The sequence below is a fragment of the Euprymna scolopes genome, chromosome 10, assembly GCF_053919585.1.
Source record: "Euprymna scolopes isolate OS-2025 chromosome 10, ASM5391958v1, whole genome shotgun sequence".
NCBI lineage: Eukaryota > Metazoa > Mollusca > Cephalopoda > Sepiida > Sepiolidae > Euprymna > Euprymna scolopes.
In genome coordinates, this window is record NC_136491.1 from 28836798 (window position 1) to 28852460 (window position 15663).

Sequence of the window (15663 nt, forward strand, 5' to 3'; positions counted from 1 at the left end):
GATTATATTTTACATTTTTAGATCATATTTTACATTTTTAGATTATATTTTACATTTTTAGATTATATTTTACATTTTTAGATCATATTTACTTTTTTAGATTATATTTTACATTTTTAGATTATATTTTACATTTTTTGATAATATTTTACATTTTTAGATTATATTTTACATTTTTAGATTATATTTTACATTTTAAGATTATATTTTATATTTTCAGATCATATTTTACATTTTTAGATTATATTTTACATTTTTAGATTATATTTTACATTTTTAGATCATATTTTACATTTTTAGATTTTATTTTACGTTCTTAGATTATATTTTACATTTTTAGATTATATTTTACATTTTGTTATTATATTTTACATTTTTAGATTATATTTTATATTTTTAGATCATATTTTACATTTTTAGATTATATTTTACATTTTTAGATTATATTTTATATTTTTGATCATATTTTACATTTTTAGATTATATTGTACTTTTTTAGATTATATTTTACTTTTTTAGATTATATTTTACATTTTTAGATTATATTTACATTTTTAGATTATATTTTACATTTTAGATTATATTTTACATTTTTAGATTATATTTTACATTTTTAGATTATATTTTATATTTTTAGATCATATTTTACATTTTTAGATTATATTTTACATTTTTAGATTATATTTTACATTTTTAGATTATATTTTACATTTTTAGATCATATTTTACATTCTTAGATTATATCTTACATTCTTAGATTATATATTACATTTTAAGATCATATTTTACATTTTTAGATTATATTTTACATTTTTAGATTATATTTTACATTTTTAGATTATATTTTACATTTTTAGATTATATTTTACTTTTTTAGATTATATTTTACATTTTTAGATTATATTTTACATTTTTAGATTATATTTTACATTTTTAGATTATATTTTACATTTTAAGATTATATTTTACATTTTCAGATTATATTTTACATTTTTAGATTATATTTTACATTTTTAGATTATATTTTATATTTTTGATCATATTTTACATTTTTAGATTATATTGTACATTTTTAGATCATATTTTACATTTTTAGATCATATCTTATATTTTTAGATTATATTTTACATTTTAGATTATATTTTACATTTTTAGATCATATTTTACATTTTTAGATTATATTTTACATTTTAAGATCATATTTTACAGTTTTAGATTATATTTTACATTTTTAGATTATATTTTACATTTTTAGATCATATTTTACATTTTTAGATTATATTTTACATTTTTAGATTATATTTTACATTTTAAGATCATATTTACTTTTTTAGATTATATTTTACATTTTTAGATTATATTTTACATTCCTAGATTATATTTTACATTTTTAGATTATATTTTACATTTTTAGATTATATTTTACATTTTTAGATTATATTTTACATTTTTAGATTATATTTTATATTTTTAGATCATATTTTATATTTTTAGATTATATTTTATATTTTTAGATTATATTTTACATTTTTAGATTATATTTTATATTTTTAGATTATAGTTTACATTTTTAGATTATATTTTACATTTTTAGATTATATTTTACATTTTTAGATTATATTGTACATTTTTAGATTATATTTTACATTTTTAGATAATATTGTACATTTTTAGATTATATTTTACTTTTTTTGATAATATTTTACATTTTTAGATCATATTTTACATTTTAAGATTATATTTTACATTTTTAGATTATATTTTACATTTTTAGATTATATTTTACATTTTTAGATCATATTTTACATTTTTAGATTATATTTTACATTTTCAGATTATATTTTACATTTTTAGATTATATTTTACTTTTTTAGATTATATTTTACATTTTAGATTATATTTAATATTTTTAGATCATATTTTACATTCTTAGATTATATCTTACATTCTTAGATTATATATTACATTTTAAGATAATATTTTACATTTTTAGATTATATTTTACATTTTTAGATTATATTTTACATTTTTAGATTATATTTTATATTTTTAGATCATATTTTACATTTTTAGATTATATTTTACATTTTTAGATTATATTTTATATTTTTAGATCATATTTTACATTTTTAGATTATATTTTACATTTTCAGATTATATTTTACATTTTTAGATTATATTTTACATTTTTAGACCATATTTTACATTTTTAGATCATATTTTACATTTTTAGATTATATTTTACATTTTTAGATCATATTTTAAAGTTTTAGATTATATTTTACATTTTTAGATCATATCTTATATTTTTAGATTATATTTTCCATTTTTAGATTATATTTTACATTTTTAGATTATATTTTACATTTTTAGATTATATTGTACATTTTTAGATCATATTTTACATTTTTAGATTATATTTTACATTTTTAGATCATATTTTACATTTTTAGATGATATTTTACATTTTTAGATCATATTTTACATTTTTAGATCATATTTTACATTTTTAGATTATATTTTACATTTTTAGATTATATTTTACATTTTTAGATTATATTTTACATTCCTAGATTATATTTTACATTTTTAGATTATATTTTACATTTTTAGATTTTATTTTACATTTTTAGATTATATTTTACATTTTTAGATTATATTTTATATTTTTAGATCATATTTTATATTTTTTGATTATATTTTACATTTTTAGATTATATTTTACATTTTTAGATTATATTTTATATTTTTAGATCATATTTTACATTTTTAGATTATATTTTACATTTTTAGATTATATTTTACATTTTTAGATTATATTGTACATTTTTAGATTATATTTTACATTTTTAGATAATATTTTACATTTTTAGATTATATTTTACTTTTTTTGATAAGATTTTACATTTTTAGATCATATTTTACATTTTAAGATTATATTTTACATTTTTAGATTATATTTTACATTTTTAGATTATATTTTACATTTTAGATCATATTATACATTTTTAGATTATATTTTACATTTTTAGATTATATTTTACATTTTTAGATTATATTTTACTTTTTTAGATTATATTTTACATTTTTAGATTATATTTTACATTTTTAGATCATATTTTACATTCTTAGATTATATCTTACATTCTTAGATTATATATTACATTTTATGATCATATTTTACATTTTTAGATTATATTTTACATTTTTAGATTATATTTTACATTTTTAGATTATATTTTACATTTTTAGATTATATTTTACATTTTTAGATTATATTTTACATTTTAAGATTATATTTTACATTTTTAGATTATATTTTACATTTTTAGATCATATTTTACATTTTTAGATTATATTTTACATTTTTAGATTATATTTTACATTTTTAGATCATATTTTACATTTTTAGATTATATTTTACATTTTTAGATTATATTTTACATTTTTAGATTATATTTTACATTCCTAGATTATATTTTACATTTTTAGATTATATTTTATATTTTTAGATCATATTTTATATTATTTTATTATATTTTACATTTTTAGATTATATTTTACATTTTTAGATTATATTTTACATTTTTAGATCATATTTTATATTTTTAGATTATATTTTACATTTTTAGATTATATTTTATATTTTTAGATCATATTTTATATGTTTAGATCATATTTTACATTTTTAGATTATATTTTACATTTTTAGATTATATTGTACATTTGTAGATTATATTTTACATTTTTAGATAATATTTTACATTTTGAGATTATATTTTACTTTTTTTGATAATATTTTACATTTTTAGATCATATTTTACATTTTTAGATTATATTTTACATTTTTAGATTATATTTTACATTTTTAGATTATATTTTACATTTTAGATCATATTTTACATTTTTAGATTATATTTTACATTTTTAGATTATATTTTACATTTTTAGATCACATTTTACATGTTTAGATCATATTTTACACTTTTAGATTATATTTTACATTTTTAGATTATATTTTACATTTTTTATCATATGTTACATTTTTAGATTATATTTTACATTTTTAGATTATATTTTACATTTTTAGATAATATTTTACATTTTTAGATTATATTTTACTTTTTAGATAATATTTTACATGTTTAGATAATATTTTACATGTTTAGATTATATTTTACATTTTTAGATTATATTTTACATGTTTAGCTTATATTTTACATTTTTGTTTTAAATTAAAAAAAGATTTATATGCTTTTGCATGCCTGTAACAAGTTAAAAATATGTTTTCCTCATTATTCGACTTGGTTAAAAAAGTAAAGTTTTTATACATATTATTATTCTTTGAGCTACTGTTCTCATCTTGAGTGTGATTTTTCACAACGTTTCAGTCGATGTAATCTCCGACCTTCTTCAGGTGTATCTTGTCGAACCCAGGAATGTTTCTATCGAACTCGGAAATTTGGACGGAATTTAGAGCGAAACCATTTATTTACTTCATGGGGGTAGCATGTTCTGTCAGCCATGATTGGATAGAGGTCCTAAGTAATTCGCGATTGTATTTTTGTCGCCACACTGATGAGTGAATCTTCGACCTTCAAAGGAATATCACTTTTACAATTAAAAGTAATTTGCAAATGTATATTTTGGTCGCCCACACTGAGGATTGAACCTTCAACCTTTAGGAGAATATCACTTTTACATTTGATTTTTCCCAGTACTCTAACCACTGCTCCACGGCTCCTTGCGAAATTCAGAAACGTCAGTAAAGATTTTTGCAATAAAAATATTGATTCAAATCTGATATGAAAAAGTAAAAAAGTAAAAACGAAAAATAAAATACAATTAAATTTACTCTTCTGTCTTTCTTAGTTCTATTTTTCCTTTATATATCTATTCTCTCTCTCTCTTTCTCTCTCTCTCTCTCTCTCACCCAGCTTTCATATATATTCTATTCAAGATAAGACTTAATAAGAACTCAATTATAATATGCATCCTAGCTGTATATATGTATGAAGTAAAAATTTTAAAACTTATAACAAAATGCACATAACAGAAAATAAATCAATTAAACACAAGACTTAATAAGAATAAAATCATATTATAACATATACCACTAATATTTAGAGAATTGAGGACATTTAGATTCAGCATCAACCAGAAATCAAGTGACTTACTGTATTATTGCACGCACCTGTTACATCTATCGAATTCGGTACTATCTTGTGTAGCATATAATATTAACCGAATGTCCTATTGTATTAATGATTTATTGCTCTAGAGTTTATTTCAGATTATTGGCCGGGGTCATAAATAACAGAGCAGGATTTACAAGTGTGTGCTAAACATTTCTGTTAAAACTTATTTCTTTATCTTTCATTATACTGTGGATCGAGGCCAGAAAAGGCAAAGTGTAGTATCAGAACAGCTACTACACTTTTAGGTATTAAATTTTTTATTCAGGCTAAAATTACAATGTAAGTTCAACATGAACAAAAAACTTAGGCACAAAGCCAACTCAAAACGGGGGAAAAGTGAGGGTTACTCCGAAGTTTGTTTGAGATTATTAACTATCAATTATATAAATTTCACCTGCTTTTTTAAATGTTTGGAGATGTGTATTGAGCACCAATATTTAGAGAATTGCGTACATTTAGATTCAGCATCCACCATGTTCCAAGTGGTCTACTGCATTATTGCACGCACCTGTTACATCTATGGAATTGGGCACTATTTTATGTAGCATATAATATTTACCGAATGTCCTATTGTATTAATGATTTATTGCTCTAAAGTTTATTTCAGATTATTGATCGGGGTCATAAATAACAAAGCAGTATTTAAAAACGCGCGCTAAACATTTCTGTTAAAACTTATTTCTTTATTTCTCATTATCCTGGAACTCATTTCTTTTCAACCCAAGTTTCGAGCAAAATATAATGAATAAGCAAAAAACAATTTCATAATTAAACAGTGAATGAAATACAAGGGGCCTCCAAAGCACTACTGAAACCAAGTTTCTACCCTTCTTAGAAAATAAATTATTTTTCTATTGATTCACTATAATTTTGGCATTTATACTAATTTCAACATGACAAGTAGCTAATAACAATTTCAGCTGAAATACGTTGGTTTAAAGATAATCAATCTACACAAGCACCCTATGATTTTCTGTCACGGTTTCTCCATTGTTTATGATCTAACTCAGATTGTTTACGAACCCACCCATGTGCCCGACTCTGACGGTCAATATGCAAGTTTCCTAAACCTATTTCGCACAACTTGCCCTGAGCTATGTTTATACTCCGTTCTGTCTCCTCAGAGATCTTCCGACCTTGTCTTAGTTAAGATAAAAACAAAATGTAATAAGTCCTCTGACGTACCTCTCCATCGTACAGTACAGGGTGTCCCCAAAAAGGTTGACGTAATTTTAAATGCTAATCTCTCAGAAATTACTCAGTGTAACTTAATGAAACTGCACAGACTTTATGTTGGACATCGTATGTTTTATTAGTAACCATTTCAAAGAAGAAAAGACAAAGACTTGTAGATTCTATCACCGATTTCATAATTTTTACAAATATTCAAAATGAGCGCCGTCTGTGACTCTGTACATGCCAAGTCGGTAATCAAACTCGTGCCAAACATGTTGCAGCTTGTCTTTAGTAACATTCGTCAGCGTGGCAGTGATTCTCTGCTTGAGTTCTTCAATATTAGTGGGAAATCGCTATCATAAATTTTCCCTACTCTTTATCTGTGTCTAAACCAAAACGTAGATTCCACGAACAAAGCTTCTTTCTTTGAACTGCATGCCTGTGAAACTCTGTTCCATTTACTTGCTTTCCAACTGACTACAATATGGTTGTCTTCAAGTCCAACGCGAACAAGTTTTTGATGAGCCATCCCCTTAAGTAATTCAATTCACCAAATTCCCACTACTAACGATTGATACATTTTCCCATAGACTACTGTACACTCATTAAACCTTATCTTCGAGTTGGCCCCGGGCCTTACTAAGCGGTAACTGTTTTGTAAAAAAAAAAATAATAATAAAATAAAACACATAGATATTTTAGGGTACACTTTGCGTAGAGTATAATTCTTCGAGTTATTATCAGGATGCAGGATTTTTTCAAATTAGATTCATTTAGATGGTTTTCCAGTCAAAGAAGGAAGAGATTTTCAACTTAGTTCTTTTTGGGGAGTTTTTCCAGCCCTTGGCAGGAGACCAAAAGCTGATACGTTCAGTTCAGTGACCAGCGGGCAAGTTTATTTCCATCTGCTAAAAACAAACGGTTTTATCAATTTGTTGTGTCACCTCTCTCTAGACGATATTACCATTTCTTTCGATTACCCCCTCCACTTCTATTCTCTTTCTCTTCTACTTCCTTTCTTTTCCGGAATCTCTCTCTCTCTCTCTCTCTCTTTCTCTCTCTCTCTCTCTCTCTCTCTCTCTCTCTATCTATCTATCTATCTATCTATCTATCTGTCTATCTATCTATCTCTTAATCCATATCGCTATGTAGTTCGCTTTTTCTTTTTTCTTTCTTTCCTCCGAAATCCTTTTCTCTCTCTTTCTCAAACCATATCGCGCTTTAATTCTCTCCCCCCCCCCGCCACTCTCTTTCTCTTTATCTCACTCTCTCTCTCTCCCCCCTCTCTCTCTCTCTCATTCATTTGTTCAAGTTATTTCTTATCAGAGCAAACCTTCCCTTGAGGTGGATTTTATACAAGCCACATAGTCTACAGTGACATTTTCGTATGTGTCAAGCAAGACACTTTGTCAAGAAAAATGTCTATTTTACTTTGTTGAGAAATTAATTTTTCCCAGCAAAAACATATTCTATCCTCTCTCTGGGCATATAAAGCATCTTTGGCCAAGTGTCAACACCCACCTAACCCTTAGCCCGTAAACAAAGTAATTTGGTACTGCCCGGCACATGCAACAGTGCTACATAAGTACATAACAATGTTTTCACTTGAAATCGTTAATGTGCACAAGCACCCTATATTTTCTTGTAATTATTTTTCTATTGATTCATCTTAAATGATTTTTTGAATTTTTACTAATTTCGTCATGACAAGTAAGTACGTAATAGACCCCTAATTTATACAAGCACTCTATTTTTTGTATATTTTTCTATTAATTCATTTGTCATAATTTTTAAAAACAATTATACTAATTTTGATCTGATACAAAATTGAACGATAATATTGTCGCCCTGGAAAAGACGACATGACTCCATTTCCGTTTGATGATAACCGGTTTTTCTTTGTTGCAGGCTATTCACTAGATGGTCAGTTGCGTACAAATCCCAAAAGCGATAGGAGCCTTCTACCATGTCTGAAAGTGACACAATTTTCAACAAACAAGATTATAGATGTGCTACTCATGTTCTTTACCGATCCAAGTTATGACAATAGAACCATGGCCAGTACCTTCAAAATGCAAATCCGAATGGTTCAACGCTTGAGGACATAGCTCAATGAAGTTTCCAGCCATGGTTATGGTCTTTGGTGTGGTTTCAAGTGAGGGCCACATCAGGCCGCCTCACATCTTCTAAGTCGACTTGAAAGTCAACACCAAAGTGTACCTGGATGTGCTGCAGAGGGTATGGATCTCCTGGTGCAATCAGATGGTTGCTGGCAGACCCTGAGTTTGGCAGCAGGAATCGGCACCGGCCCACATGTCCAAAGAGACCTAGGAAGGTATGCTACGACTTTCTACCCTTCTCTCCCTGGGGCCCCTGCTCCTTCCCCGACCTGAATCAGCTGAATTACTTTGTTTGGTCATACGTCAAGAACATCACCAACATGACCTCCCACAACATCAAAGCCAGCCTCATCGAGTATTCGCCGAGTTCCTACTTATGGAAGAGGCATGCTTCTAGTTTTAGACCCATAATGATTGAGGCTGAAGGCGGCTACATTGAATAGATCTCAGCTCTACTGCACGATAAAGTTACCTGAATTGAAGCTTTCGCTAAAAGTTTTAAAATAAAGTTGTAATATTTTTTCTTTAGGGCGACAAGTTTATCGTTCCACCCTGTACATAAGTACGTAATAATGTTTTCACCTGTGATGTGTTGATGTAAAAGGTCTCCAATCTGCACACCATGATTTTGTTGTAATTATTTTTCCGTTCATCATATTCCATAATTTTTGCAATTTATACTAATTTTCACATTATAGTTAAGTGTGTAATAATGTTTTCATCTGAAATAAATGATTCGTTTTTCATAAATTTTGGAATTTTCTACTAATTTCGACAGGTCATGTAAGTTCATATTAATAATAATGTTTCCCCTGAAATGCGTTAGTTTAAATAACCGTTTATCGACACACGCACCCTATATTGTCTTGTAATTATTTAACTATTGATTCATTTTTGATAATTTTTGAATTTAAACAAATTACTTCAGGACACATAAGCAGCTGAAATGAAAAATATCACCAATCTACACAAACACCCTATGGTTTTCTTGTACATTTTTCAATTGATTTATTTTATATAAATTTTGGCATTTATAGTATTTTCGGCCTGACAGTAAGTACGCAATAATATTTTCACCTGAAATGCGTTAGTTTAATTCGCCACAAACTTTTATGGTTTTCTAGTAAATTTGTCTATTGATTCATTTCCATAAGTTTGGAGAAGCTTTACTAATTTCGACATGACACGTAAGTACATAATAATGTTTCCACCTGAAATGCGTTGGTTTGAACAATCACAAATTTACACAAGGAGGCGTCTAATAAAACCTAGTTTCTAACTCACTCTTTCTTGATCTGTTTTATTAGTATATTAAAAACATACAGTAGAACCGCGGGCATTAAAAATTAGTAACAAAATACAGTACAGTATATAATACACGTGTATATAATGAAATGACATTATAAATAACACCGTAAGCCGGGGCAAATACCGTAACCGGAGGCCGAAAAAACATTATATTCTACATCGTAACCTTTAAAAAACGTATCCTAGGGTCACCGTATCCCGAGGTTCTACTGTATATCCTTAAATGACATGATACACAATCCCAAATTTAATAGTAATAGCAATAGTTGATTTTCATTCCCGTTTGCTTTTTTTTTTAATTTCTTCCTTTGAAGATTGTAATGCTGGGTATGGGGCAGCCAAACCAGCTGCCAACATTGCCCTGCTTTTTATTAAAACCAACCGAGAGCTCTTTTTAATATCCTCGCTGTTTCCTTAAGTCCAATTGTCTGGATCTCTCTTGCACTTGGTCCACCAGAAATATTAGTTGGGTAAGACTTCAGGTTCTTCTTCATAAGCCCTGTGGCACCTATAATAACTGGTATGATTGATATGTTCCTAAGATTCCAGTTTCTTTTCATATCATACATGAGACCTTGATATTTGGTCTGTTTCTCCCTTTCAGCTCTGTTCAGACATCCATCATTAGGGACACTCACTTCAACCAAGGTTGCCACTCTCTTTGACTTATTCCATATAACTATGTCAGGTTTCACAGCAGCATTTTCAAGGTAGGTGGCTGTAGGGATTACATGGTTGTAATGTATGATATATAAGTCATTTCCAACTGTTCTTTCAGGTTGATGTTCCCAGGACTTGCTGTTACACTGGACGCGTGCATTTAGTTTAAATGCAAAATGTGTTCCCAGGACTTGCTGCTACACTGGATGTTTATTTTTTTTACAGATGGTCCAGTGAAAGTACTTACATACTCCATCATGTCTCGCTGTGAAGTAGCCGTCACCCAAAAGAACCTTGCAACTTGATACCAGATGACTCACGCTTTCCAATTCTGTATGACAGAATCTGCTATATGCGCGTGTACGTGTGTCTCTTCATATGTATTAAGTTGGTGCAAATATAATATCGTTTTTCGACATTCAATTTCATGTCAAAAAAACGACATTATTTTTGCACCAACCTAATATTTCTCCTCCTCCTCCTCGTATTCCTCCTATCCCTCCTCCTGTTCCTCCTCTTATTTATCACCTTCTCATTGCATGTAATGTCTTAAAGATAAAATGTCTTAAAATTTGGGAGAAGAAACTCCTATATAACTTTTTTAGAGGCAAAATTTTTAAATCGTCTAAAAAAACAACCGTGTGTAGAATACAACAAGGACCATATTCTCTAAAGTTTTCATTAAAAAAAATATTCAATATATAACGAAAAAAATCGAGATAAAATTTTGAAAACATCGATAAACAACAGAAATGTAACATCTATCCAATTATCTCCTCACAAGTTATAGTTAGACAGTATCAAAATAAATACATGTCCAGGACAATATCATGAAAGAAAGAAACAAAGCAATATTGTTATTAGATTTAAAGATCCTCGATCCTCGTAAAAACCAAATTGATTTGACCTGATTCACCCGCCAACCTCGATTGCTTTGACACCGGCGGTGATTTTATAAACAACTTGAACCTCTGATGCAAAACTGACATTTCAAAGTTGACCGTTGTCACACCGCTGCTAATGGTGTAACAGTTTCTCGAGTTTACTCGTTTCCCTAAAAGTCCAAAGATAGTCAGGCACAAAGCTTTTAAATTTGGAGAGCTCCAGCTCATCTACACGGGCACTTATCATTATGCGACAGACGTCCTAGAACTGATCCAACAAAGAAGGGTCTGTTGGGTCATGCCAATTTCTTTATTTTCATTGACTTTTCCAACTGTCCGTACGAAACTACACATACATCATTAATAAACTATAGCAAAGTACATTATAATAGTGTACACCTATAGGCTGGTCGGGTTTGTATTACTGTACACATAGATTCGAAAAAGTTGTCAAAAAACAAATATATAACAAATAAATGTTATCAAAGGCAAGATAAATTACTTTTCTACCTAACTGGATATATTTTTTGTGTTTTTATTCAATGTAACATGTTTATTCAACTCGAAAAACATATAGTGTTTACCGATGTATTGGAAAATTCAAAATGGCGTCTGTTTCTCTCTTTAACACGGTAAGTTTGGGAAAGGGTCTTATAAATAATAAACTAGACAAGATACTATTAAAAACCCGCCGAATATATGCCAACCTATGTCACGGTAACATATATTGAGCGAGTTTTAACAGTATTTTATCCAGTTTTTTATTATAACACCTTTTCCCAAACTTACCGTGTTAAAGAGAGAGTCAGACGCCATCTTGAATGTTCCAATACATCGGTAAACACTGTATGGTTTTCGAGCTGAATAAACATGTTACATTGAATAAAAACACGAAAAATATATCCAGTTAGGTAGAAAAGTAACTTATCTTGCCTTTGATAACATTTATTTGTTATATCTTTGTTTTTTGACAACTTTTTCGAATCTATGTGTACAGTAATACAAACCCCATTTATTTGTTATATATTTGTTTTTTGACAACTTTTTCGAATCTATGTGTACAGTAATACAAACCCCATTATTTGTTATATATTTGTTTTTTGACAACTTTTTCGAATCTATGTGTACAGTAATACAAACCCGGCTGGTCATAGGCGTGTGACCGACCGACGTGTTACATTAAATGTTCTGAAAACGGTCCGCGTATGAAGATCTGATGATTAGACGTCTTTTTGTCTAGGTGAAGAGAAAAGTAGACCTGAGATGTTAAGTCTAGCTGGCTCTTTCTTCTTCCAGGAAGACGTCTTGTTCCTTGAGGGTTCGACATGGTTGGTCTCTTCGTCTCCAGGCCCGCTTCGTTTGACTTAAGGCAGACATTCAATACAGGCACAAACAACGCACAACACAATTGTAATATATAAGATCTTAACTATTTATTGACAAGATTTATACAAAAATAAATACTACAATATTAACATAAAATTTAAAGACCATACAATTAATTTAACACAATTGGCTCCTTTAATCTAACTAAATTTAACTAGTACTGAGGGAGGGAGTGCCCCCCTCGTCTCATTTACGGAGAGACAAAAATATACGTCTTACCCCATGCTGTCTGGACGAAAAAGAGATTGAGAAACGAAAGGGAATTGTGGGATTGCATTCTGGTTGCTTATTTCTTTGTATCCCTCCACTTACAGCCAAATCACTTCCTGGCGATGCTGGGGTGGGGGGACAACCACAACAACTGGGACACTAAGATATAGTGCCACAATAGTACAAATAATATAGTATAACAATTACGCTGACTTCTTTGGCCTTTTTGGCTAGGATCAAAGTGTATTATCTGTTTTGTTTTTACACGTCAATAAAAAATGTTTTAAACAATTGGGTTCTAAGTAGGACGTCCCCCAGTACGAAAGGGTGAATGCGGTATCATGGTATTAGCTAAGACAAACTTTTGTTTAGTTCTGGAGTGACAAGGATGACTAACGATCTCCATTTTCCCCCCTTTTGAGTTGGCCTTGTGCCTAAGATTTTTTTTTCATGTTGAACTTGCATTGTATTTTGGACCTAAATAAAAGATTTAATACCTGAAAGTATGTGTTCTGATACTACACTTTGCCTTTTTTAACCTCGATCAGTGGAGGAGAAATTGTTCCTGATTGAGGTAATTTTTTATTTTTGTTCCTCCTTTTTGGAGAGTTGTTTTCCTCACATTAAAAACCGACCTTGTGTTTAACTCTGGCTTTCGTAAGTAAATAGGAATAATATAACAATTACAAATGAAATTTGCTTAGAATCAAAGTCTGGTATGGCAGTGTAAATGCTATTTAGGTCAAACTGTTTAAACAATACAATATGACTTTAAATGTATATATATAATGTGATGGGACGATTTAAATATTTTTCCTGATTCCAATACAATTAACGATTTCGATTCTGATTCTTCTAAAATTTTGAAATATTGAGTTATAGAGTTGGAGTTTTTTCTTTACTTTTCACACCACCGTAAAAGTTTATACAATATGTGCATATATTTTGCTACCTGTTGGGGGCGGGGGATATCTATCGATTTTAGTTGTACTAGTAGTTACAAATCAATAAATATCATCATTTTACCAGCAACTGGAAATTGAGTTTTAAACAAACAAACAAACAAAGCAGATAATTAAAAGACTCGTTTTTGGCATCGGAAAATAGATACAATTTTTCCTGATTCTGATACAGAATCTGATACCGACGCTAATATCCAAAAAATGTTCCGATTTTTGAGATTCTCGATTCCAATTAATTGTCCCCAACACTAATACACACACACAGATATATATATATATATATATATATATATATATATATATATATATATATATATATATAATTATTTCCATAGTCAAACTTGTGGCAGAGTACTCGCCTTGCAGGCAAGAGGCTTGGGTTTCAAATTCCAAGTTCGGATATATCTAACTGATGAACCCAAATGAGGGCGAACTCGAGTCTTGGACTTCGGATTTGTTGGCTGTCAGGGCTCTTGTGAGCTGCGACGTTGTTTGACTATGGAAATGATATATACCATCTCTCATATTCAAATATATATATATATATATATATATATATATATATATATATATACATATATTTCTGTAGAAACATATTTTCTTATAATATATACCAATCCTTATTTAAGAAGCTCAATGTAATTACAGAACAATATAGAGAACAAATGACAAAAAACTATATTCCAAAATTCATGATGTTGACCATCTTATAATTTATTCCTTTAATTCAGTTGATATTTACAATTTCTGACAGTATCTGTTTCATAGCGCAAAATCAATCACATAATTTTTATATCGATCAGGGAATCTATTTTGCCCTTAACTCATCAAAAGAAGTAGCAACAATCAATCCGTCAAAAGGAAATGAAGTGCGCTTTGACATGAATAGAATCCGAAAATTGGAAGAGAAGCTGTAAATACCTTTAATATATTTCCATTACGCCATTTTGATACAGATACTGTCAAGAATTGTAAATGTCAACTGAATTAAACGAATAAATCATAAGATGGTCAACATCATGAATATAGGTTTTTGATATTTATTCACTATATATATATATATATATATATATATATATATATATATATACGAGGAGCGTGCAATAAGTAATGCCCCTGACCCAGTTGTTTGATCTGGCTGAAATTTTGCAATGTGCAATGATTTACATCTCTATGGGTTATGTGGCAAATTACAGCTCTGAACTAATTGTGGTTTCTGTTTTACAGGTGTTTGAACTGAGTCAGGTGTGTTGAATGTCGAGCGGTGATCCGGTTTTTGTATTTGAAAGGACGCACACTACAGGAGACTTTTGATGAAATGAAGGAAACTTATGGTGATAATGCCCCATCATATGACCTTGTAAAATGCTGGCATCGTGAATTCAAACATGGCCGGAAAGTCTGTAGAAACAGCTCCCAGACCTGGTCGCCCCCTCCTTCTGCCATTGATGAGGCATCTGTCCGTCAAGTTGAGGCTGCCATTTTGGAAGATCGACGCATTACTATTCGCCAAATAGCCCAAGATGTCAAGATTAGTACAGGGTCTATAGAAACTATCATTCATGACCATTTGCATATGCATAAGGTGTTTGCCAGATGGATTCCAATGTTGCTCACACCATTCCAGAAGCGAGAACGCGTTGAGTGCTCGAGGATGAATTTGGAGATGTGCCAAGAAGATGAGTCAAAGTTTTTTAAAAGACTGATTACACAGGATGAAACCTGGATCTATCACTATGATCCAGAGACCAAAGCCCAG